Source organism: Mastigoproctus giganteus, chromosome 10, assembly GCF_048544385.1.
Source record: "Mastigoproctus giganteus isolate SK-2022 chromosome 10, ASM4854438v1, whole genome shotgun sequence".
Lineage (NCBI taxonomy): Eukaryota > Metazoa > Arthropoda > Arachnida > Uropygi > Thelyphonidae > Mastigoproctus > Mastigoproctus giganteus.
The window spans coordinates 294816-317802 of record NC_143584.1 but is presented as its reverse complement, the minus strand read 5'-3'; positions in this window follow the sequence as shown (position 1 = coordinate 317802).

The following is a 22987-nucleotide window of genomic DNA, read 5'->3' as shown; positions in this document are numbered from 1 at the left end:
AGGTCCTCATAGTGTTGACAGGTATATACTAGATGGTTCCAGTCTTCTATTTCACCACATGCACAGTAGGGGTTGTCAATGATTCCCATGGATGTTAATTTATGGTTTATTGATCCATGTCCAGTAATGAGGTAGGTGGTATAAAGACCGGGAGAAAACCAATTTGGAGATTTAGGAAATACAGCATTCACATAAGGTATGAATTGGTCCTTGAGGTTGTCACAGACATTCTCTCAGATATGCCAGACAAGTTGTACTTGCTACCTGGGAGTCTAAAACGCTGATGGAACTGATATTCGGGTGACACTCAAGTCAAGTGGACCCAATTTCGGCGAAGTCCGGACGGTCTGTGACAACCAAATCCTCTGCTTGCACCTTCACGATGGTGGGACTGTTAGTAATCCTGGGTATAACCTCCATGCACAAGCACATGGTGGGTGACCACCCAGGTGTGAACCAACGTAAGCAGGGGTCGAGGTGTGGTGCCCACACCACATGGAGGAATGCCGCCCCTCTATGTCACCAGGCAGTACTAGGTGGTAGATGACTCTCATCAACCGGTGAAATACCACCACTTTGCTTATTGGAGGCTTGAAGTGGTGGAACCCATGTTTAGTCTCTAGAGCTAAGTTCCGGTCAACCCTTCCCTATCTCTTCCATCATGCAGTATGATTGATGACTTTTGAGGTTATGATGAACGTTGTGGCGAGATCCAATATTCCTTACATTTCGAGGGTACAGCTCTAAAACGGTTTTCGCAGGCCGGCCGCTAGTTAGTACACCGGACCGAACCTATTGGTAACTCTCTAGGAGGCTTCCGGATCAGCTAGTGTATAATCTTGCTACCTCTACTCTGCCAGATAGTGACTGGAGGGAGTCCGAGTAGTGTGTATGCGGGGAGCATTGTCGAGGCCACGTTATGTCAAGGATCTGGGTATATTCTTCCCACATGTACGCCATATCCAAAAATTTCATTACTTCATACAGCATGTCCCACCCACTTTTTCTTACTATTGAATACACCATGAATTGTCAAACTAATAGAACAAGCTTATCTGCGAAAAGATCTAAACCTCCCAAGGATTTCCTAATTCATTTCACAAATATACGTGGTCTCAATTCTAATCTCAACGATGTCCATTTCCACTTGCAGTCTGCCAAACCCCATGTACTTTTTCTGACAGAATCTCAGTTATCGGCTGATTCAACTACTGTTCATCTCAGATGCCCAAATTATTCGCTGTATGATTCCTTTCGCCTCAAAGGTGGTACTTGTGCATATGTCCGTTCTGATATTCCCTGTCAGAGACTTGGCAGTTTGGAATCTCCTCTCTTTGATCTTCTCTGGCTTAAAATCTCTCTACCTCATTGTGTCAAATTCATCTGTTGTCTCTACCGTTCTCCCAACTCCACTAATCACTTGGAGCTCTTTGACTTCCTCTCGTTGCAACTTGACTTTCTCCAGTCCAACTTTCCTAACAGTCAGGTAATTTTCCTTGGTGATTTTAATGTTCACAACTCCAGCTGGCTTCCGTTTTCTAGTCACACCGACCCAGCAGGTCGAGATGCTGAGGCTTTTGCAATTACTAATGACCTGGCACAGATTGTTCATTTACCTACAAGAATACCAGACAATCCTAATCATACAGCCAATACGCTTGATCTTTTTCTCACAAACAACCTTTCTAAGTACACGGTCGAAGTGAGAGGTCCTTTAGGCACTTCAGATCACAACTTGGTGATTGTCTCTTCTCCAATGGAACCTTTATCTCATGGCTATTCCCAACCTCGTGTTGTTTGGCATTACAAGAATGCAAAATGGGATGACCTGCGAGACTTCTTTTCTTCTTTTCCTTGGTCGGATTACTGTTTCAAAACTCCTGATGTCAACGTTTGCTCAGTGAAATTATTCTTGCAGGAATGGAATCCTTTATCCCACACTCCACTTTAAAATCTCGTCCTTTATCTAAACCTTGGTTTTCCAATAAATGTGCTAAGGCTGTTCAAGAGAAGAATGTTGCATATCGTAATTGGCTTGTTTCTAATTCTTCAGTTTCATTTTCTGCCTACACCAAAGCTCGCAACAATTGTAAAGCAGTTATTAATCAGTCCAAACTAGAGTTTGAACAGGCTAAGAGTAGAAAACTTGCTTCTTGCCCTAATGGTAGCCGAGCATTCTGGTCTCTTGCCAAAGCTATTGGCCGCAACGTTTGCCCATCTCTGCTTCCACCTCTGACCAAACCAGATGGTTCTGTTGTCACTTCAGCCAAGGATAAAGCTGACCTGCTAGCATCCCATTTTTCTTCCAGCTCATGTATTAATGAACTTGGTAAAACACCTCCCACCATTCCCAACACGGTCCATTCAATGCCTCCTGTGGTCTTCCGTCAAAAGGATATCAGAAGGATTTTGATGAATCTTGATGCTAAGAAAGCTCCAGGTCCTGATGGTATTTCTCCACTTGTTCTCAAAATCTGTGCTCCTGAACTTACTCCTATTCTTTGCCGCCTTTTTTCATTTTCTTATTCCAAAGGTGTTTTTCCTTCTGCTTGGAAATTTGCTCATATCCAGCCAGTTCCTAAAAAGGGTGACAAATCCCTCCCATCCAATTATCGTCCCATTGCAATTACTTCTACTCTTTCTAAAGTAATGGAGAAATCAATTAACCGCCAACTCTTAAACTACCTAGAAACCTTCCGTCTGATCAACGATCGCCAGTATGGATTCCGTCGGTGTCGATCCACTGGTGATATTCTGGCTTATGTTACCCATTTATGGACTACTTCAATGGAAAGGTTCGGTGAAACACAAGCAGTTGCTCTTGACATCTCAAAGGCTTTCGATCGTGTTTGGCATAAAGGTCTTCTAAACAAGCTTCCATCTTATGGTTTGCCAACTGTTTTTGGTAATTGGTTATCCAGTTTTCTCTCTGATCGCTCACTGAGGGTGATGGTAGATGGCTCTCTGTCTTCTAACTTCTCCACTAATGCCGGTGTCCCCCAAGGTTCAGTTCTTTCCCCCACTCTTTTCCTCTTGTATATCAATGACCTTCTTCCATTGACTGGAAATCCTATCCATAGTTTTGCCGATGATAGCACATTGCATTCAACTTTCCATTTTGAGAAACCTTGCCCTGCTCAATCAGCTTCAACTTCTCGAAAATCTGCTACCAATTCCTTAAATGCCGATCTTCAGGTAATTCTCCAGTGGGGCAAAGACAACTTAGTTGATTTCAACCCTTCTAAAACTCAGTCTTGTCTTATATCTCGCAAAAAGGATTCTTCTGCTCCTATGCTTATCTTTAGTGACACTCCAATTTCTAGGCAAAAGGATATATCTCTTTTGGGGATTACCTTGACTTCTAATCTCTCTTGGCACAAGCACATTACAAATATTGCTTCCTCTGCATCTAAAAAACTTGGTTTTCTCTTTCGCTCTCGGCGTTACTTTTCTTCCAAACAGCTGCTCACTCTGTATAAATCGCAAATCCGCCCTGCCATGGAATATTGTTCCCACATTTGGGGTGGTGCCCCCAAAACCTCTCTCAGGCTTCTTGATTCCATTCAGAAGAGGGCAGTTAGGTTAATTAATGATTCATCTCTAACAGAGTCTCTCCACTCGCTTTCTCATAGACGTACTGTTTCTGCTGCATGCCTTTTCTACAGATATTTCCATGGGCACTGTTCTTCTGAATTGGCTTCTATAATTCCCGCTCTCTCTTTCAAAACAGTCCGAACACGTGCCGCCACCAGCCAACATCCATTTACTGTCCAACTTCAAACCCACAGAACCAACTTTTCATCTTCCTCATTTATTCATTCAACTGCCGTTTTCTGGAACAACCTTCCTTCATACGTATTTCCTGAAAATTACAATCTGCAGAAGTTCAAGTCCAATGTCAACAAATATCTTCTTTCGTCTTCTCAACCTCCAACCCAAGCACGGTACTAAGTACTATAGGTTCTAATACCTCTCGTGTTTGGGGTTCACATAAAAAAAAAAAAAAAAAAAAAATTTCTTGGTGATCGGGCCCTTGTCGGTAGCAGTCCATCTGTCCTGCCAGGTCTGAAGTAGTAGGATGGCAATTTTTTTCTTTTCCTGCTTGTTTTCATTCAGGTTATTGATGGAGTGTCCAAGGATAGTTGCTGGTGTACCCCTGGATAGACAGTAGTGGAAGCCCCTTCAAATAACCTCCAGATCAAGCGGAAGGACGTCCGCAAGAACCTGAAGGGCTGGATTGCTAACTGTGCAGCATGCCCTTGTAATAGTAAGAAGGATGGCGCGCTGGATGGTTCCCAGTTTACGTTTGTTGTTGTAAAGAGTTGCCCTGCGAAACCAGACCCCTGAGCCATACGTTATGAAGGGAAGGAAGATTGATTTGTATAGAATCTTAAGGGTGCGTCGGTTCAATCCCCAATCACGACGACTCACCCGTGCAATGAGAGCAGTGTAGTTTCTCACTTTCGCGTGGAGGTGTGCAAGATGCGGAGAGAAAGTGAGCTTAGGGTCAAGTACTATTCCCAGTAGTTTTAACGTAGAAACTAGCTTGACGGTTTGGCCTTGAAGTTTGATAGTGGGGTTTCTAGTAGGCTGCAGTGATCCCTTCAGGAGAATGGTTTGTGTCTTTTGCGGTGAGAGTCTTAGTTTGTGTAGGGCTGCCCAGTTCTGAAGGATTTGAAGTGCCTGGTTTCCTCTGGCTTCCAGAGAAGCTCTGCTGTCAGCTTCAATCGAGATGGTCACATCATCAGCAAAGGCTTGTATAGCTACAGGACCTAGGTCCAGTCCAAGGAGCTCATCCAGGACAATGTTCCACAAAAAAGGACCAAGGACTGAACCCTGGGGGCAACCTCTGTAGATAGACCTGGTGATTCTTCGGTACGTTGAGGAGATTGTAATTTTCCTATTTGATAAATTTATACAATGCATTTGTATAAATTTAATGGAATATTTGCTTGCCTAAGTCTGTGAAGGATACTTGCCCACCAGAGCCTGTCAAAGGCTCCTGCGAAATCTATTGCTATTAGTAGGTAGTATTTGAAGGTAGAAGTTGAGACTGCAGAGATGATCCTTTGTAGTGCGTCTTCTGTGCAATGCCAAGGTCGAAATCCAAACTGGAAGTTGGACTGCAGCCCAGCTTTGGTGTAATGGTCTTGGAGCCGTACTAGGAGTATTCGTTCAAACAGTTTTACTGACCGTGGATAAAAGGGCAATGGGTCGATATGACTCTGGTTGTTGGAGCGGTTTTGACGGATTTTTTATGATCAGTTTTACATTGGCGTTTTTCCATTCTTCTGGGAAAGATCCATGGGACAAGCACTTATTGAAGAGGTCGAGTAGAAACTGGATGTTGATTTGGGCAGTCTTTTTAAGGACTTCGGGTTCAATGAGGTCTGGTCCGGGACATTTCCTCTCTTTCATTTTGGTAAGAGTCTGCTGCAGTTCATCGGTGGTAAATTGGTCTTCTACAGCATTGTTGAAATAGGTGTTGTTTGCCTGGCATATTTCTTGCTGTTGTACTGTCAGAGGATCAGTATCTGTGCCAAAAAGTGTGTCCAGAATATTGGCCATAGATTGCTCCCACGATGTAGTCATAGTGCCCTTTGGTGTGAGAGTGGATTGGATAACTTCACCCCTGGGGGAGCTTGTCGGTGATGATGCGGTACACCCCCCCCCCAGGGTTCAGTATTGCCAGTCGTTTTCACGAGTCGTTCCCAAGATGATCTTTTACGCTGCCTTATAAGGGAGGTGTAGTCGTTTCTGACCCTTCGATATTCTTCACGGAGGGTGTTGACCTCATTTGGGGGCCAAGAGGTACGAGCTCTCTGAAATGCTTTTCTTTTGGAGTGTACAATTCGGCGAAGGTGCTCCAGCTCTGGGGACCACCATGGGACGGCATTAGGCATTGGTCTTTTCTTTCTAATTGATTGATTGCAGGCCTGGATGATGATTTCTGTTGTGAGCTTTTGATGTTGGTTGGGGTCCAGTGCTGGAAGATCAGAAGAGGGGTGGTTCTGGATCATGGTCTGCAGCGTGGAGCAAAAGATTTCCCAATTGGCCTTGTTAGTGGCATAGCGACTAATATTGTAGTGAGGTGATGGAGTTGGATCAATGAATCTTGTGAGTTGAAATGTAATAGCTCTGTGATCTGAGGTGGTCCAGGCCTCATTGACCTGCCACCCAGAAATTTTGCTGGAAATGGATCGTGTAGCTATGGAGATATCTATTGTGGATTCCCACAGAGTGCTGGAATAGGTAGGCAGGTTATTGGGCTTGTTCAGAACCAGGAAGGGAGAAGTGGGCAGGAAATCTCCAAGAAGCTGCCCATTGTGGCACCCAGAGCGATCAGTGGTCAGGCTGTACCAGGTAGGAGAGCGGCAGTTTACATCTGCCCCAAGGATAATCTTGCTGTTGGGAAGTGTAGCAAGGACTGTACGTAGATAATTTATTGTTGGAGTGATATCTTGGCTAGGTCTGCAGTAGAGGGAGATGAGGTAGAAGGTTCCTAACTGGCATATTACATGGGCACACGCCGCCCATGCAGTGCATAGGGAGGAAATCCTTGTAACCATGATGTTAGGGTTATGGACCGCTATGGCAGCCCAGGGCGTGTCTTCATCTGTATGTATGATTTTGAAAGTCAGGGGGCTTTGAATGGGTATATGGCTCCTATAGAATTAATATGTCAACATTTTCCTCTTCGGCCCTGATTCTAATCTGGGCACTTACTGCACGGGCTCGCTGGGCGTTTAGTTGGATAAACTTTATGATATTGCTGTTGAATGATTTAGGGCGTGCTGCCATAATCGGTCTTTATTTGTTGGTTCCTCTTAGCTTTTAGATAAACAGGGCACTTACTGTCCCTGAGAGAATGTGCTGCATCGAGCTTTGCTGCTTTGCAGTTTGCACAAACTGCATCTGTGGATCTGTTTTGGCAAGAATTATAGTCATGCCCTTTTTGGGCACAGTGCCCACAGGTAGACACGGTTTGCATGCATGTGTGGGTGGTGTGCCCAAAACGGCAGCATCGGAAGCACTTTGGAACAGGCACGTGCTCCTTGAAGCGGTGACTGCTCCAACCCATAAAGACTCTGTCCTGTAGTTTGAGGATGTTCCATGCCTGTGGAGAAAGCTCCACCACCCAATTGTATAGCTGGGGAGACTTGGAGCTAGTGCGATATTTTGGTTTGATGTGTTCCTTGGCATTACTTATGTCAGTTAATTCTTGGAAGTTTCTGTTGAAGAGTTCATCTGTGATGTTCTCTGGAGTGATATCCTTGCCCACATAAAATATACGCATGGATGGGCCTCTCTTTTTAGGGATTTCTGCTGTAAGACTTAGGGTACTGACTGTTGGATTGGTGATGATAGAGTGAGCTTCTTGCTTTGTTGTTGTTTCAATGATTACTCCAATATTTCTTGTTTTTTGGATGGACTTTATTCTTGTGGTTTTAAAGTCCTTGGCCAGTTTCTGGACAACTGTAATTTTTACTGCTTCGCTACGGTCTATAGTCGAGTTTTCCACTGGCTTTATTATGACCAGATGTGGCTTGCTGAGTAGTGTTTTCTTCTTTGTTGATGGTGGTGTGATGCTTGCAGTTGTATCTGGAGTTGTCCTCAGCGCTTGGGCGTAGGATAGGGGGCGCTGTGGCATTTCTTTCCCCCTTTCTTCAAGGTAAGCTTCTAGCTTAGCCTTCGTTCTCTCATGTTCTGTATGAAGATTTACCAGAACATGCTCCATTCGTGACCATACTTCTATGATTTCTCCTCTGACAATGGTAGTCATTTGATTGCTCTGTTCTGCCATTATTGCCTCCAGGTTTAGGCGCAGTGAATGAATTTGTTCTGTTATAGATCCATGTGTTATGGTGTTAGCAGTTGTATTCAGTGATGTACTGTCTTTGGGGTTGTCATTCTGCTCTGGCAGCACGTTAGCTTCTGTGGCGGTCCTTGGGGCAGGTTTGCACTGGCATCGGGCACAAACGTAACGCTCTTTAGCTACCTTTGTCATTTTAGAAATTAGCGACCGTCCTGAGCAATTTCCGCATAGGGATCGGCTGCAGTCGCTATTGCAGATTATTACGTGTTTTACCTTCTTCAGACAGGCCTGACAGGTGTGTAAAAAATCTTTTGACGACATATGCTCATAGATTGGTCCGATCACAGTGGCATAGTGGCATAGTGTTTTGTGGAAGGCGCCACCGGTGGTTTCCCACATCTGCACCATAGTACTCTGTGAAGAATTTACAGAATCTCTGTAAAAGCCAGAAAAAGTGTGGTGTCTGATTTGTGACAGAGTTGTGCTGTGCTGTGGTCTGTTGTTCTGTCTCTGGCTGCTTAGCCGCAAGGCCCCTAAGGGAACCCCACGTTGCCCGCCACCACCACCACTGGGAGGTGAGCCAGGCTGCCCATTATACTCTGGCTGGCCTCCGCCAGGGTTGCCTGAGCTTCCTGACGGAGACCAAAAAAAAAAATAATAATAAAAAAAAATAATAATAAAAAAAAAATAAAAAAATAAAAAAATAAAAATAAATAAATAAAAATAAGTAAAAAAAGTAATAGATTAAAAAAAAAAAAGAGAGAGAGAGAGAGAGGGGCATAGAAGAAGAGAGGATTTGAGGGGGAATGAATTTGGGTGGGTTGACAGGGGAGAATAAATCCACCCTAATTGGGCGAAGTATAGGAAAGAGTGTGGGTTTAAAAGTCACAGGGGACAGGTGCCCCTGTGTAATTGTTAATGGCATAGTGCCTGTAGATCCTGCACTGAGGTCAGTGCCAGCAATCCTGCACCTAGATCGGTGCCAGCAGTATATCCTACCCATTTTGGGTTTGCGATGACTTAAATCCCGCACTCCAAGGAGTGCCAGCATCCCGCACCTTGGATGGTGCCTGCAATAGATCCTACCCTATTAGGGTTTGCATGATTATGTCTGCGTTTTTCCGGGGGAATAGAGAGTTATCCCACGCCGGTCCGGTTTAGTTCTTGGGCTGTAAAGTGTAAAGTGTAAAGTGTGTTTAGGGTCAAGCGGCACGAGGGGTTTCCCCCATCTCCGCGTAGTTTACATTGTGGGTAAACCAGTTGACTGGAAAAGCCAGAGATTCAAAAGTGTATGGACTTTGTATATGTGTGATGCCTTGTACCGTTGTTCATCTGGTCATTTAGCCGCCAGACCCCTACTGAGGCCCGACGTTGTCCCACTTTCGCCCCGTGGAGGCAGACCAGGTACTCACTAGTATATAGTTCACTCTGGCAGGTTCTGCCACCTAATTTCCTGAGATTTCAGTGGCTAGGACCTAAAAAAAAAAAAAAAAAAAAATATATATATATATATATATATATATATATATATATACGTGTATATATATATATATATATATATCGCGTACGCGTCGCGGGGAGCGCTAGAAGTCCAAAATGTTGGGCAAAATTAATTTAGATTGGTGATTTTAGATTGTCTGGGGCATGTTCACGTTGCTGTCAGATAGAGTGGGGTGAAGGCTGAAGACTGGGGGGGCAGATAGACAGAAATATGGAGCCCAAAGGAAGGAAACTCCAGTTTACAGTGGAGCATGCCCATGCCTCACCAGAGGGAAGAAATAGGGTAATGAGTGGTGTTGCTGATGGTCACGTGACCGAAACAACGGAAACAATGCCCTTTGATTTGATTGGGAAAGAAGTTATGGCCGCCGCCGATGTACGTAATTATTTCAACGAAATCTTCATGAGTATCTATTTCATTAATGACAAATACAATACTCGTTAAGGCATTCATTTTTTTTTCATTTATTTGTACACACAATTCTTTACAGTTTATATATAAAAAAAACTTACAGAGAAGATATATATACAATTTTATATACATTAGCATTCTCATTATACATATAAAAAAAATATATATACTATAATGTATACGAACACGTGTTTGTGTGTGTGTTTTACCTTTATCAAGGGTGGCTCCTAGGCCTTAGCCCATCTCCACCTTACACGTCTGTGTTGGTGCAGAAACTCTGCAAAGCTTTTTATCGCTTGAGGGAGCAGCCAACACCTAGGCAGCCGCTGCCTGCCTCCAGGCACAAGCAGCCGAGCCTGGGTCTACTATTACCTTTAGTGCCTTGGGCACAAATCCCGCACCCACCGGAGATAGTGCAATACCGGTGGGTGCCAGCAATCCCGTCCCCAGGTTGCCCAAACCTGGAAACCAGAAAAAAAAAAAAAAAAATCCAAGCCTCAGCAGATACAAGCCAATTTGGAAAACTCCAATAAACTTAGCGAAGTAAATATTTACATTTGTACAAAAGATAATAGAATTTTAACTCTAAATCCTAGTAATACAATTCAATTTACATATCTTACAAGTCATCCTATTTATATTTAATGGGATACAAACATTTATTTTAACTCCTCAGCTGTCAGATTTATATTCGATTTTGGATTTGAGTCCTTAGTTGAAGTCTTTTCTTGAAGACCGATTCTGCAAAGGTCTGGAAAGTCTCAAAGTTTGTTTTGTTCTCAACTAGTATTTTCACATTGTCCTCAGCTAGACCTGGAACCTGATTAAGTAGTAATACTCGAAGGTCTGTATATTGCGGACAAAAAAGTAAGACATGGATCCAGTCTTCCATTTGACCACTGGTGCAAAAAGGATCCGGCTCCAAACCTCTGTCGAAAAGTTTGGCCCTCAGAGATCCATGGCCTGTTAATAAATACGTCGTAAACATGCTTGGTGCAAACCACGAAACAGAAGGTTGAGTAGAAGCAAACTCAACATTTTCAATATACTTCTTTGTGACTTCACCGTGCACAGACTCATTCCATCTACTTTGCCAAATACTAATCATTTCACTCCATAATCTTTTCCGTTCTGTCTTTAAGTTACTAACTGGGTCGGTTGTAATTCCCATAATAGATACCTGCAGTCCTTTCTTATGTTTATAGATCATGCCACGGTATAAGATAAATAAATCTAAAGGCAGTTCTCCTCCAAGGATTTGGAGGGCATTGTTTGATACTGTACGAGGGGCATTGTTTATTGCCAGAAGCATTGTTCTTTGAATTGATATTAGCTTATTTTTAATTTTCACCTTAACGACGTTCTGGTGCCAAATACCTGCTCCGTACGAAATTATAGGCAGAAATATTGGTTTATAATATAGTTGCATGGTCTTTTTATTCAAACCCCAGTCTCTTTTGGAGATTCTTATGACCGAAGCAGTAAAATTTCTAATTTTTTCCTTCAGTTTGGTGACATGAGGGAGAAAGGTTAATTTATCATCGAGAATTATGCCAAGATATTTGTTTTGAGGAACATAAGGTATCTGTAAACCATTCAGTTGAATTCTTGGTGGTCTTCCATAATTAAAGTGGTTTTTAAATGTCATGAAATTTGTTTTACTCGGAGATATCTTGAGCTTGTTGATGTCAGCCCATGCCACCAAATCATCTAAGATGGGTTGGATTTTGTCCTCTAGTATCTTACGTGACCTTCCTTCTATGGCAATCACGAGATCATCGGCGTAGGCCACCTTTAGAGAATCCTCGTGTGTTTTCGTGAGCCACTGATCTAGTACGGCATTCCAGAGGAGAGGCCCCAACACCGACCCCTGGGGGCATCCTCTCGAAACCTGGGCCTTGTAAGACAGATGCTTTGCCTTGACCATGATGTATCTCTCATTAAAGTATGATCTCAGTACCCTGTACACATAATTATCACATTTAGCCAGCCTTAAAGACCTGAGGGCACTCTCCCACCAGAGGGAGTCGAAAGCGCCCTCAAAGTCCACAAAAATTGCCAAAACATATTTAGAAGATGAATTCTGGATAAAGTTCGTCAACGTAAGAATTGCATCGTCGGTGGACCTCCCTTTTTTGAAGCCAAACTGACAGTTCGAGCATAGTTGGTTTTCCTCCAATTTCTTTAGTATTCTGGGAGCCAGAAGATGTTCAAATAACTTTCCCAGATTAGCGAGTAAGGAAATTGGCCTATAAGCATGGGGATCGGATGTGTTTTTCCCTGTCTTGTAAAGAATCTTGAGCAATGCCAATTTCCACTGATTAGGAAAGTATCCTTCCAGGAGGCATTTGTTCAAGAGATTTAGCAGTACTTGTGGGTATAAGTTGAAAAACTTGACGATAACAAGGTTCTCCACAAGGTCAATTCCGGGGCATTTTTTGCTGTTTAGTCTAGCTATGGCAGAACCCAACTCCAGCAGATTAAAACACTCAATATCAGTTGAACCCGTATACATACTGTTTTCTAGACGTATCTGGCCTTGCTCCAATGTATCCAACTCTGGAATATCTTTAGGGAACAGACTTGACACTATAGCATGTGCCGTGGAGCTGCAGTCCTCAGATTCTGCTCCGTTTATTCTTACTGCATTGTACACTTCTCCACAGATTAATTTGTTTCTGGAGATTTTGTAAACTAATCCCCACGGTTCTGAATTTCCAACCTGTTTGACAAATCCTTGCCAACAATCTATTTTAGCATTAGCTATTTCTTTGTGGTATCTCTTTCGAAGATCTCTATAAGAATCCTTGTATGCTTGAACATCCTGTTGAGACAGATGTCTGTGTTTTTGATATTCCTTCCTTGCGTTCTGAACTTGTGATCTTAAATTTGCAAGATCTGAGTTCCACCAAGGGACAGGAGTTGTCTTGTGTTTTTTCTTCGCTGCAAAATCCGTGGCCAGATACAACTGGGTTTGAACAAAATCTACAATCTCCTCAGCCATTAATATATTAAGGGATTCAATCTTTTCTGTCGTAAAGACAGCAGAGAGGAAATCTTTAAATTTGTTCCATTTAATAGTCTTAATAGAAAATCTCCTAAGATCAGTAAGTTGAAGGTCATCGACTCGCTGCCCAGGAAGAAGACCGTAAACTATGGCACGGTGGTCAGTGTTGATTAACTCTGGGACAACATCCCAATGAGAGATACAACAATCAATTTTGACAGAGGTCAGAGTAATATCAATGTTGCTTTCACCGTTGACGGTCGAAAAAGTGTAGGGTTTATTAGGCAAATTTTGAACAGTAAGTCCATGAGCAAGAATAACATCTTCCAGGGCCGAACCAAGAGGGTCAGTAACCCCACTGTGCCACATATTGGATTTTGCATTTACATCAACAGAAATTATCAAGTTTTTCGAGGCAAACTTTGTACATAATCTATCTATATTGTGCAGAGCCAATTGGAAGTCTTCTGACGGCGGGCAATAGAGAGAAACGATATAGAAATTTATAAATTTCGAGGAGACAAGCACACAGACTGCGTTCTGAGAACATTCACCAGAAATAGAGGTGACCACCAAATCGTTATTCAGAATGACGATAGCTGTCTTGGGCGAACTGTCAAGCGAGTGCACAATTCTTGCAGAAGTTGGGAAGCCCATTAGCTTAAATGCTCTACCACCAATTTGTGCAGAGCAATAAGGTTCCTGAATACAAATAATATCCATTTTATTCTCAAACGCCGCCACCCTTATCTCCTCCATAGCTGCTCTAGCTCTTTGGCCGTTAATTTGCAGGATTTCAATGCCCTGGTAAGAATAATTTACACTCAAAAGAGGATTTGGATTAGCCGTATTATTCATATTGTGTTCTCTTTTCTGTCAATTCCACCGCTCTTATGTATTCGGGACAGCAGCTATCACGAACAGAATGTTGAAAATCTCGATTTCTCCTCTTACAGTTGACACATTTTGGTGGATCTTCTTTGTGCGTGCATTCCGAGAAGACGTGGCCTCCATTGGCACAATGGCTACACGAGACTGTTTTGTGCGAACAGTTTTGCGCTGAATGTCCATACCCCAGACAGCGAAAACATTTAGAAACAACTGTAAAATGACGAAACCTGTGTGAGGAGAACGCCAGAAAAATACGGTCATTTTGCATTATGTATTTGTATATTTTTGGAGCTAATCCAATGACCCAGTTAGTACCACGATTTCCTGCACTAGAACTGAACCTGAAAGTGATTCCTTGCCTCACCTCTTCAAAGCTAACGCCAAAGTCTTTCAAGTTTTTAATGTAGAGATCCTCTACAATGTCCTCTTTGGAATAATCCTTGGGAATATTGTATATCATAACCGTGGGACGTTGCAAACGGGGTTTATCCATAGCCAGACCAACACCAGTCAGCGTTGTGGAATTGCAAATGGTTTTTGCATCTGTAGAGTTCGTCGTTTCGACTAGAACACCATTGTTTCTTAACAATCTAATGTTTTTAATCTTAATATTTCTGTGCTCTTTCCTTATTGTGTCTGTGACCTTGTTTTTTATGTCCTGACCACTGGATATTGAACTGGCAGGTGAAGGCTTTAATATTATTATATTGTTAGGATCACTACTAACTACACTTTTGTTCCTGGGTTTATCATATTCTGTAGTTCTGGATTCAGATACACTTTTGTGTTCTTTAGTAATAACTCCTGAGGGGATAGTCCGATCACCCGGACGTTGTGCCCAAGTTCCAGTGTGTTCTCTTACAACGTCCGCATAAGACGTAACTTTAGGATCTTCTTTAAAAAGGTTTTCAAAAAGGTTTGCTCTTATTTGCAATTCCTCTGCCTTGACTTTTAAACGCTCATTCTCAATTATTAGTGCAGTAGTTACAGCCTCAAAATCTAACCATAAACCCTGGATACAATTAGAGGCAACCTTTGTTACCTTACTCGATTCGGCTGCTAAGTATTCCCCTAGAGATCTTTTAATTTTTGTAATTGTATTATATACCCTTATTGGGTCGAGAGGTTCAGAAAAATCAAATCCTTCCACAAAAGAAGTGTTTTGTGTCAAGTCAGACTTGGGCAAAGCTTGTTCCTTTTCAAGATTTTTATCTACATCAGAGTATTCATGTACAATTTCTTGATTGCTCAGAGAACTTAAGTTTGGGGTATCCTGTGCATCAGGATTTTTATATACCTTTACTTCACTGGTATCCGATGTAAGAGAGTTTTTCTTTTTATCAGTATTGGAGATCTGATCACATTTTTTGATCACGGTCTTAGGGTACGCTTTGCCCACATTTTTATTAGTTCCCTCAGATTTTGAGTTTTCAATTTTGGCGAAGCTAGATTCTTGCAATTCCTTTTTTCCTTTTTTACCAACAGTTTTTACATTTGCTGTCTTAGCTATCTGCTCCCCAGCATCTACGTCAGTCCGTTTTGGGCCCTCTTTTCCAGCTTGCTTTAAAAAGCGCTGAGAAGCTGATTTAACTGGGAATTCATTGTCTGAATCAGACATAATCATGGTGCGTTTTTTCCTGGCTCTCTTAGACGGGAGTTCTGGTGCAGATTTAGCACTCGCATCTGAGTCTATAGTCTCAGACTCAGAGTTCTGAGAGCTAGGTATGTTTTCATCCATGGGATTGAAAATAAAGAGAGGAAAAAAAAAAAAAAAAAAAAAAACAGCACGCACAAGATATATTAATTAAAATCCTCTTCCCTGAAAGCGAAATAAGTTTATTTTGCTTGGTAGGTGAATTCGGTGGCAGGTAGCTTCTGCACAGCAGCTGGACGAAAAGAAAACTAGCAATACAGTGCTAAGATGAGTGGGTCCAGCAAAAGCGGTCATCTTGTCGAATACTTGATTGCCAGACAGAAGTAGACAAAAATAGTCAGAGTTAGTTTGCTGAGTTCCTTCTAACTCGCTGTCAAAGTGCAATCTCTTAAGCTAAACAGATGCATAAGTAGGTCAGAGTTATAAACGTCGCACCTTACGAGCGGTCAACTGACGGAGAACTCCCGTCGGAGAACACCGCAGAGGAACTGCTTGACCTTGTGGTATAGCCGGAAGCGGACAGTAGTTAGCCAGCAGGGTAGGCCTACAGAAGTGAAGTTTGAATTCAGGCCTCGGAGACTAGCAACGCTGGCAAATGTGAATACAGTATATGGATAGAAACATATCATGCAAAAATCATAATTACCTAAAATGTTAGGGTAATTATCTTCCACAGGATGCACAGTATTACCACTAGGCAGGTCACTATACAAACGAACTAGCGTAACTCGTGAAATAAACACATGAAATCACTATAAACTTGAGGAGCACAAGATTAGACAGTCTTCATAGCTACGCGCACGCGCGGACTTCTACTCGTTAAGGCATAGTGGCATAGTGGCATAGTATTTAGGTTCAGGCGCCACCGGTGGTTTCCCACATCTGCACCATATGTACTCTGTGATGAAATGCAGAACTACTGCACAGCCAGAAAAAAAGTGTAATGTCTGGTTAATGTAGTATTGTGCTTTGTTCTGTTGTTGTGTCTGGCTGCTTGGCCCTACTGGGACTCCACGTTGCCCGCCACAACCACTGGGAGGTGAGCCAGGCTGCCCATTATACTCTGGCTGCCTCTGCCAGGGTTGCCTAGGCTACCTGACAGAAGCCATAAAAAAAAAAAAAAAAAATTATAATAAAAAAAAATAAAAATCATAAATAAAATAAAAAATAAAAATAAAATAAAAAAATGAAGAGTGAAAATAAAAAAATAAAAAAAAGTTGAGGCTGTATAAAAAAATAAAATAAAATAAAATAAAAAATAAAATAAAAAAAAGTTGAGGCTGTATAAAAAAAAAAATAAAATAAAAAAAAAAAAAAATAAATAAATAAATAAATAAAATAAAAAGATAAGAGAGCATATGGGGGGAATAAGAGAAGAAGAAGAGGTAAAATGTGGGGAACAGTAGTTGGAGTGGACCAAAGAGAGAAGGCAGTCCACTCTAAGGAAGAGGATGGAGAAAGGAGTTGAAAATTACAGGAGCAGGTGCTCCTGTGAATATCCTGCACCCAGGGTAAAATGCATTATCCTATCCCAGTAGGGGATCGCAGGGGTGGCACGTTATTCTGTTCTGCTCTGAGTTCCGCAAGTCTTGCTCTTCTACAATTGAAAACAGCCTGGGCGTAGCGTGTTAAGGCTAGGTATGTGGCCTCTTCTTGAAGTAAAGTTGACTCCTGATTGCGGGGGTTTCCTTGAATCTCTGTGAGAAATTGAAGTCTCGCGTTGTCGTAAGTGAGACACTCGTACATAAGGTGTTCCCAGGACTCCTCTTCACCACAGTGGCAATATGGGTTATTTTCTATTCCCATGGCTGTTAGTTTTTGCTGGAACGGTCCATGGCCTGTAAGCAGGAAGGTGACTTGCAATCCAGGCGAGTACCAGGGAGGAGGCTTTGGGGAAGTCCGACTAATTGAGGGAATAAATCTTTTGGTTATTGCTCCTTTAGGCGTTGTGTCCCATGTTTCTTGCCAGAGGTTTTGTAGGTGGTCTTTTTTTTTTTATTTTTTTTATTTATTTATACACATAATTCTATATACATTCTCAAGATTTATATACATCCATTTATATATACATGATACAAGATTTATATACAATTTATATACATTCTCACATATATATCCATTCGCGACATGTATACAGAAAAAGTGTATTTATAAGTTATTAGCGGCTTCCAGGGTTTCCCCTATATCCGCCGTTTGTTAGGCTTTTGCCAAGTAATGTAATGACATTTACATTTACAAAGGCTTTTTGCCAAGTAATGTAATGACTGCACAGTATTTATGTAGGTTACTGGCGGTTTCCAGGGTGTCCCCTATGTCCGCCGTATGTTAAGCGTTTTTTTTGTTGCCAGCAGTGTTGTGAAATTCCACTAATAAGGTTAAGTTAAGATTTAGATTAACGTTTAAGTTAGGTTCAAGCTAAGGTTTGAAGTAAATTGAAGTTTAATTTATTGTTTTCGTTTAAATTAAAGTTCAAGTTTAAGTTTAGATTAAGGTTCAGTTTTAAGTTTAAGTTTTAGTTTATGGTGAAGTTAGGGTTAGAGTTGAGGTTAGGATTAAATTTAAGTTCAAGTTTAAGTCTAAGTTAAGATTGAGTTATAGATAATGTTTAGATTTAAGTTTGAGTTCGAGTTTAAGTTTGAATTTATGTTTAATTGTTCTGATTTTAATTTATTGATTACTGGTTGGGTAGGTTAGTGTGAGTTGTGTGTTGTTTTATGTTGGTTGTGGCTGGCGCCTGGCATTTAGCAGCAGGGGGTCGAAGGCGAGGTGTGCCCCAACCCCCCCGCTCCCATCCCTAGCCACGAGGAGGCAGCTAGGTTCTACTATTTTAGCTAATAACAATGTATAATAGAATAATAAAAACCCTAAACGTGCATTGTTCCTGCAGGGCCCAATCCTGTCCTGGAACTGGCACACCCAGCAGTTGGGTGAGGGAGGGAGGAGAAAGCTATTACAAGGTTTACCTGTACTGAGCCGGTTGCTTCAGTGCGTGGCTTAGAATCCTGTCGCATGAGTCCAGTGTGTTGAGACTCGTCCCTCAGCTCGCAGGGCTCAATCCTGTCCAGAGTGGGGCATAGTATATGGTTGTGTCCACCATTTTTGTCTCTGATTCTTCTAGTGGTTGTGGCTGTTTGACATGGCAGGCTTCGGCACAGTTCCCGCAGGGCGCATCCTGTCCTAGAGCTGGCAAACCTGTGTTTGGTTGTTTGTGTTAGTTATTGTCTAGTACAAGGAAAAGTATCTGATCCACCAGTTTATGTGCATCAGAATCAGTTACCTAACAGTCAGTAGGTTGAGTGTTCAACCTCTTCTTGTAGTCAGTCTTTAAGTTGCTGTCAGTTTTTTAATGGTTTTTTGGATGTGGTTATGATGGTCACAATCACTCACTTCACGCACTTGTCAACAACAGGTTTGAGTTTCCTTTTCAGGCATGTGCCCACATTGACTGAGTCTTCTACTTGGTAGGCAATGCGGCTGTACTCACCAGCTCCTTACAGTTTCATTCAGATGTAGAGTGCAGACCTCCATCAATTTCGACCTAGGTCTGATCTCTTGCGTTCAGTAGTCTTGATCTGCGGGAGAAGACCTTTTCTGCAAATAGGGAGAGGGCAGAGAAATGGTCCGGGGAGGCCACCAATATTGGTAGCTCACTTGGCAAGTAAACATTAGTAACAAGTTGCAGCGGCATCCTCAGGTCCGTATATTGTGTGCAGTCGAATAGGATGTGTTGTACTGTCTCTGGAGAGCCACAGTGGCAGTTTGGGGACGCTGTCAAGTTGAAGGAGTAGAGCTTGAAGTTCAGGCTACCATGTCCTGATAGTAAGAACATCGTGTATAAGCTTGGGTTAAGCCAGGGTTTGCAGTTTTTACCGAATTCCATGACTTCAGGGAAGTATAGGAGCGTGGTTCTTCCTTTTGTGCTTGTGGCCCATTCTTCCTGCCATTGTTGCAGGAATTGGCATCTAAGACGGGTGCTGTCTTCATTTTCTGATAGGTTTTGGTCTATGCTGTATTGCCCAATTTCCTTTGGTGTGTCTAGTTTGCGTTGGTATTTTAGGAATGAGTTTATGAGCTCAAGTTTGATTGGGAGTTTCCCACATATGACTTCTAGGGCTGCTGATGATATTGTGCGGCAGGCTCTGGATGTGGCCAGGAGGAAGAAGCGTTGAGCCCTAGTAAGGATTTTGTTTACTTGGTCCCGGCAGACACTAGGGGCCCAGGCCCCTGCGGCGTAGCATATGGTAGGAAGGAAAAGCGTTTTGTAATATAACTGCAAGGTTGATGGCTTGATTTTCCATTTTTTCCTGGTGATTTTAAGTAGTTTCCCAGTTATGATTTTTGTTTTATTTAGTAGGTATCTAGAGTGGGGTACAAAGTTTAGCCTGTTATCTAGGATTACTCCCAGGTATTTGTGGGAGTCTACCAGTTTAATGCTTTGGTTATTTAGCTTGATAGTGGGAGGTCTACGCGGATCCAGGCGGCCCTTGAAGAGAACTTGACAGGTTTTTTCCACTGAAATGCTTAGTTTATGTTGGTTGCACCAGTGGTTAAGGTCTTCTAATGTTTCAGTGGCTAAGGTTTCCAGTTGTAGTCTGGAGTTGCCATATAAGATCAATGCCAGATCATCTGCATATGCTATTTTGGTTATTTGTTGGTGTGGGATGGAGAGCCACCCGTCAAGGACCACGTTCCAGCAGATAGGGCCGAGAACGGATCCCTGGGGGCAGCCTCGAGTAACCTGTCTGGTCACAGTATGAACTCCATCCGAGACCACGAGGCTGCGGTCAGAAAAGTAGTCTGCAATCAGGCGATATATTGGAGTTGAGACCTCGGCCTCTCGGAACCTCGCCAGGACGCTCTGCCACCATAAGGTGTCAAACGCCCCTTTGAAGTCCACAAAGAGGCCCAGGACATAGGTAGATTCCGTGGAAGTGATAGAGTTGAGGATGTAATTTAGGGCATCCACGGAGGATCTGCCAGGGGTGAAACCGAATTGTGAAGCTGATGGGAGGCCTTTGGAATTATAATAGTTACGAAATCTGCCTGCAATCAGTTTTTCTAGGACCTTCCCCAGTACTGGGAGGAGGGCTATTGGTCGGTAGGATGTTGGTAAATTTGGTGGCTTAGCCGGGTTTTTTAAGAGTATTTTCAGGTTTGCTTGTTTCCAGGCCAGGGGGAATTTTCCATTATAGCATGAGTTATACAAATTGATTATTGCATTTGGAATAAGTGACCATATCCGTTTCACAATTGATACCTCCACGAGGTCTAGGCCTGGGCATTTGCCTTCATTGAGTGCTTCAATGGCAGTTCCTATTTCCTCCTGTGAAAAGCGTTCCTCGTAGCCAACAGCCGCGTAGCTCAGATGGTCTATACGGAGGGAGGTCTGGAATGGGCTCTCAGGGGATGGTGTGTCCTGTTTTATTATGTCATCCAAGATGGTGTTGATGGAGTCTTCCCAGGACAAGGATTCCACATTGTTCTGATCCATGATGGAGGAGACGATTTCCCCAGGATGTAGTTTATCAAAAATGATTTTGTAAATCAGTCCCCAGTGATCGGTTTGTAAGGAATTTTCTATGAGGCGGCCCCATGCTTGGTGCTTTTCTTTGTAGATTTCGTTAAAGTAATTCTTCCTTTGCGTACGATATGTTTCATGTAGGTGACGTATTACAGGCTCTGGAAGTTGAATCCTTCTGGCGCGTTGTAGCTGTTTGCGCGCAGTCTTGACCGAGGTTCTTAGCACATTGAGTTCCCTGGTCCACCAAGGTACGTGGTTGGGTTTGTGGCGTTTCTTCTTTAAGGAGAAATCACAGATGGTGGTGCATTGGTGCATGAATTCCAACAGGAAGTGCTCCGGGGGGAGATCACTGAGGGAATCGATGAGATCTGCTGTAAAAGTGTTTTTAATGAGTTCATCAAAGTTGTTCCATGTGATATTTTTAGTCTGATATCTCGGGAGGTTGTGTGATGTTCTTGTAGCTGGGAGATTGCCCTGTGGCACCAGTGTGAAGGTAATGGCTGCATGGTCACTAGTTGACCAGGTTGGATGCAGTTGCCAGTTCTTTACTGAGTTGGTCAGGGTGGGATTGGAGAGCGTGACATCAATGTAGGATGTACCAGAAGCTGATGAAAAGGTTGGGGCATGGCCTGGAACATTGCAAACGGTTAAATTCCTGGATAGGATCAATTCCTCAAGGAGCTCGCCTCTCTGGTCAGTGGTGGGGCTGTTCCACATGATAGAAGATGCATTTGCATCCGCCAGTATAATGATGTTCTTGCCCGCCAGGGTGTTTAGGACATGCTCAAGGTAGTTGATGGACGGTGTTATATCCTGTGAGGCTCTGGAGCATCTCATGTAAATTGATGTAATGTATATTTGTCCAAAAGTTCCCTCGATACATGCAGTAGCAGCATATTGGGAGCATAATCCATTTATTCTTGTTACTGTGTATGTTTTATTTGGAACAACCACAGCAGCCCAGACCCTGGTCACTGCATTTCCTCCTTGTCCATCAACAGAGGGGTCCGATTGGACTATCCTGTGGGAGAAAGGCAGGCCCTTCACCACACCCTTGTATGAGTATAACTCCTGTAGGCCCATGATGTCAAAGCCCTTGTCTAAAGAAAGTTTTGCGACGTCAGAAAGAACGGATGCAGATCTTTGACAGTTTAATTGGCATAGTTTTATTGGAACAGTACTCGTACCTTTAGTAGGAGGAGTGATCATAGTTTGTTCTTTGCTTTGTTAATTCCTGAGCTCTAATGAACTCAGGACATGAGGGTGCTCTGTAAGAGTGTGTTGCATCACATTTCCGACGTAGGCAATTTGGGCAGGAAGCTGGTCCTGTGGAGGAGGGGCACGCGGTTGACTCATGTCCTACTAAGCCGCAGTGTCCACAAGTTGGATTGGGCTGGCGGCAGTACTTTTGTGAGTGCCCATATTGAAGGCACTTTGTACACCGTGAGGCAATGATGAAGTCCTTCCTCGTGTGCACGGACCATCCCAAGTATATGCGTCCTTCCATATTCAAGAAGTGCATTCTTGTGTTGGGGTTTACTTCAATAACCCAGTGCTTGGTGTTACTCTTATTTTTTGGTGTCATTTTGAATCTTATTTTGGTATTCTTGTTGAATTCCTCTGATGTTATTTTGCTCTCCCTGCAGTTTTTCTCATAAAGGTCCTCTAAGAATTCTTGTTCACTCATGTCTTTATGGACATCGTACACTATCATAGTAGGGTTTAGTTTTTTGGGTATGCCTGCTGTAAGGTTTAGCTCGGGTATTTTGGCACAGTTTTTTATTTTGTTTAAGTCATTTAATGTAGCAGTCTCAATTGCTATTCCTTTATTTCTGACCTGTCTTAAGGATTTTATTTTTAGGTGTTTTAATTCCGATTTTAAATTGTTTATTACTGCCTTGCTTACATCTTCACTTGTTTCAAACTTAGATTGTGGATTTGCCTTAATAAGGAGTACGTGTCTGTCTTGAGTCCCCTTGGGAAGCAACGGTGGAGGAGATGCCACTCCGGCATAGTTTACCACTGGTCCCAACTGAGGTTCTATTGGTGGAGGGGGTCCCACTGGCTTGGTAGTTTTAATCTCACACAGATCTAACAGTTTTTTCTCCAACACACTGAAGATTTTATACACCTTATTTTGTGTGGAGGAGGAGATGTGATCTTCCTTATCTAGGGTCTCAATTAAA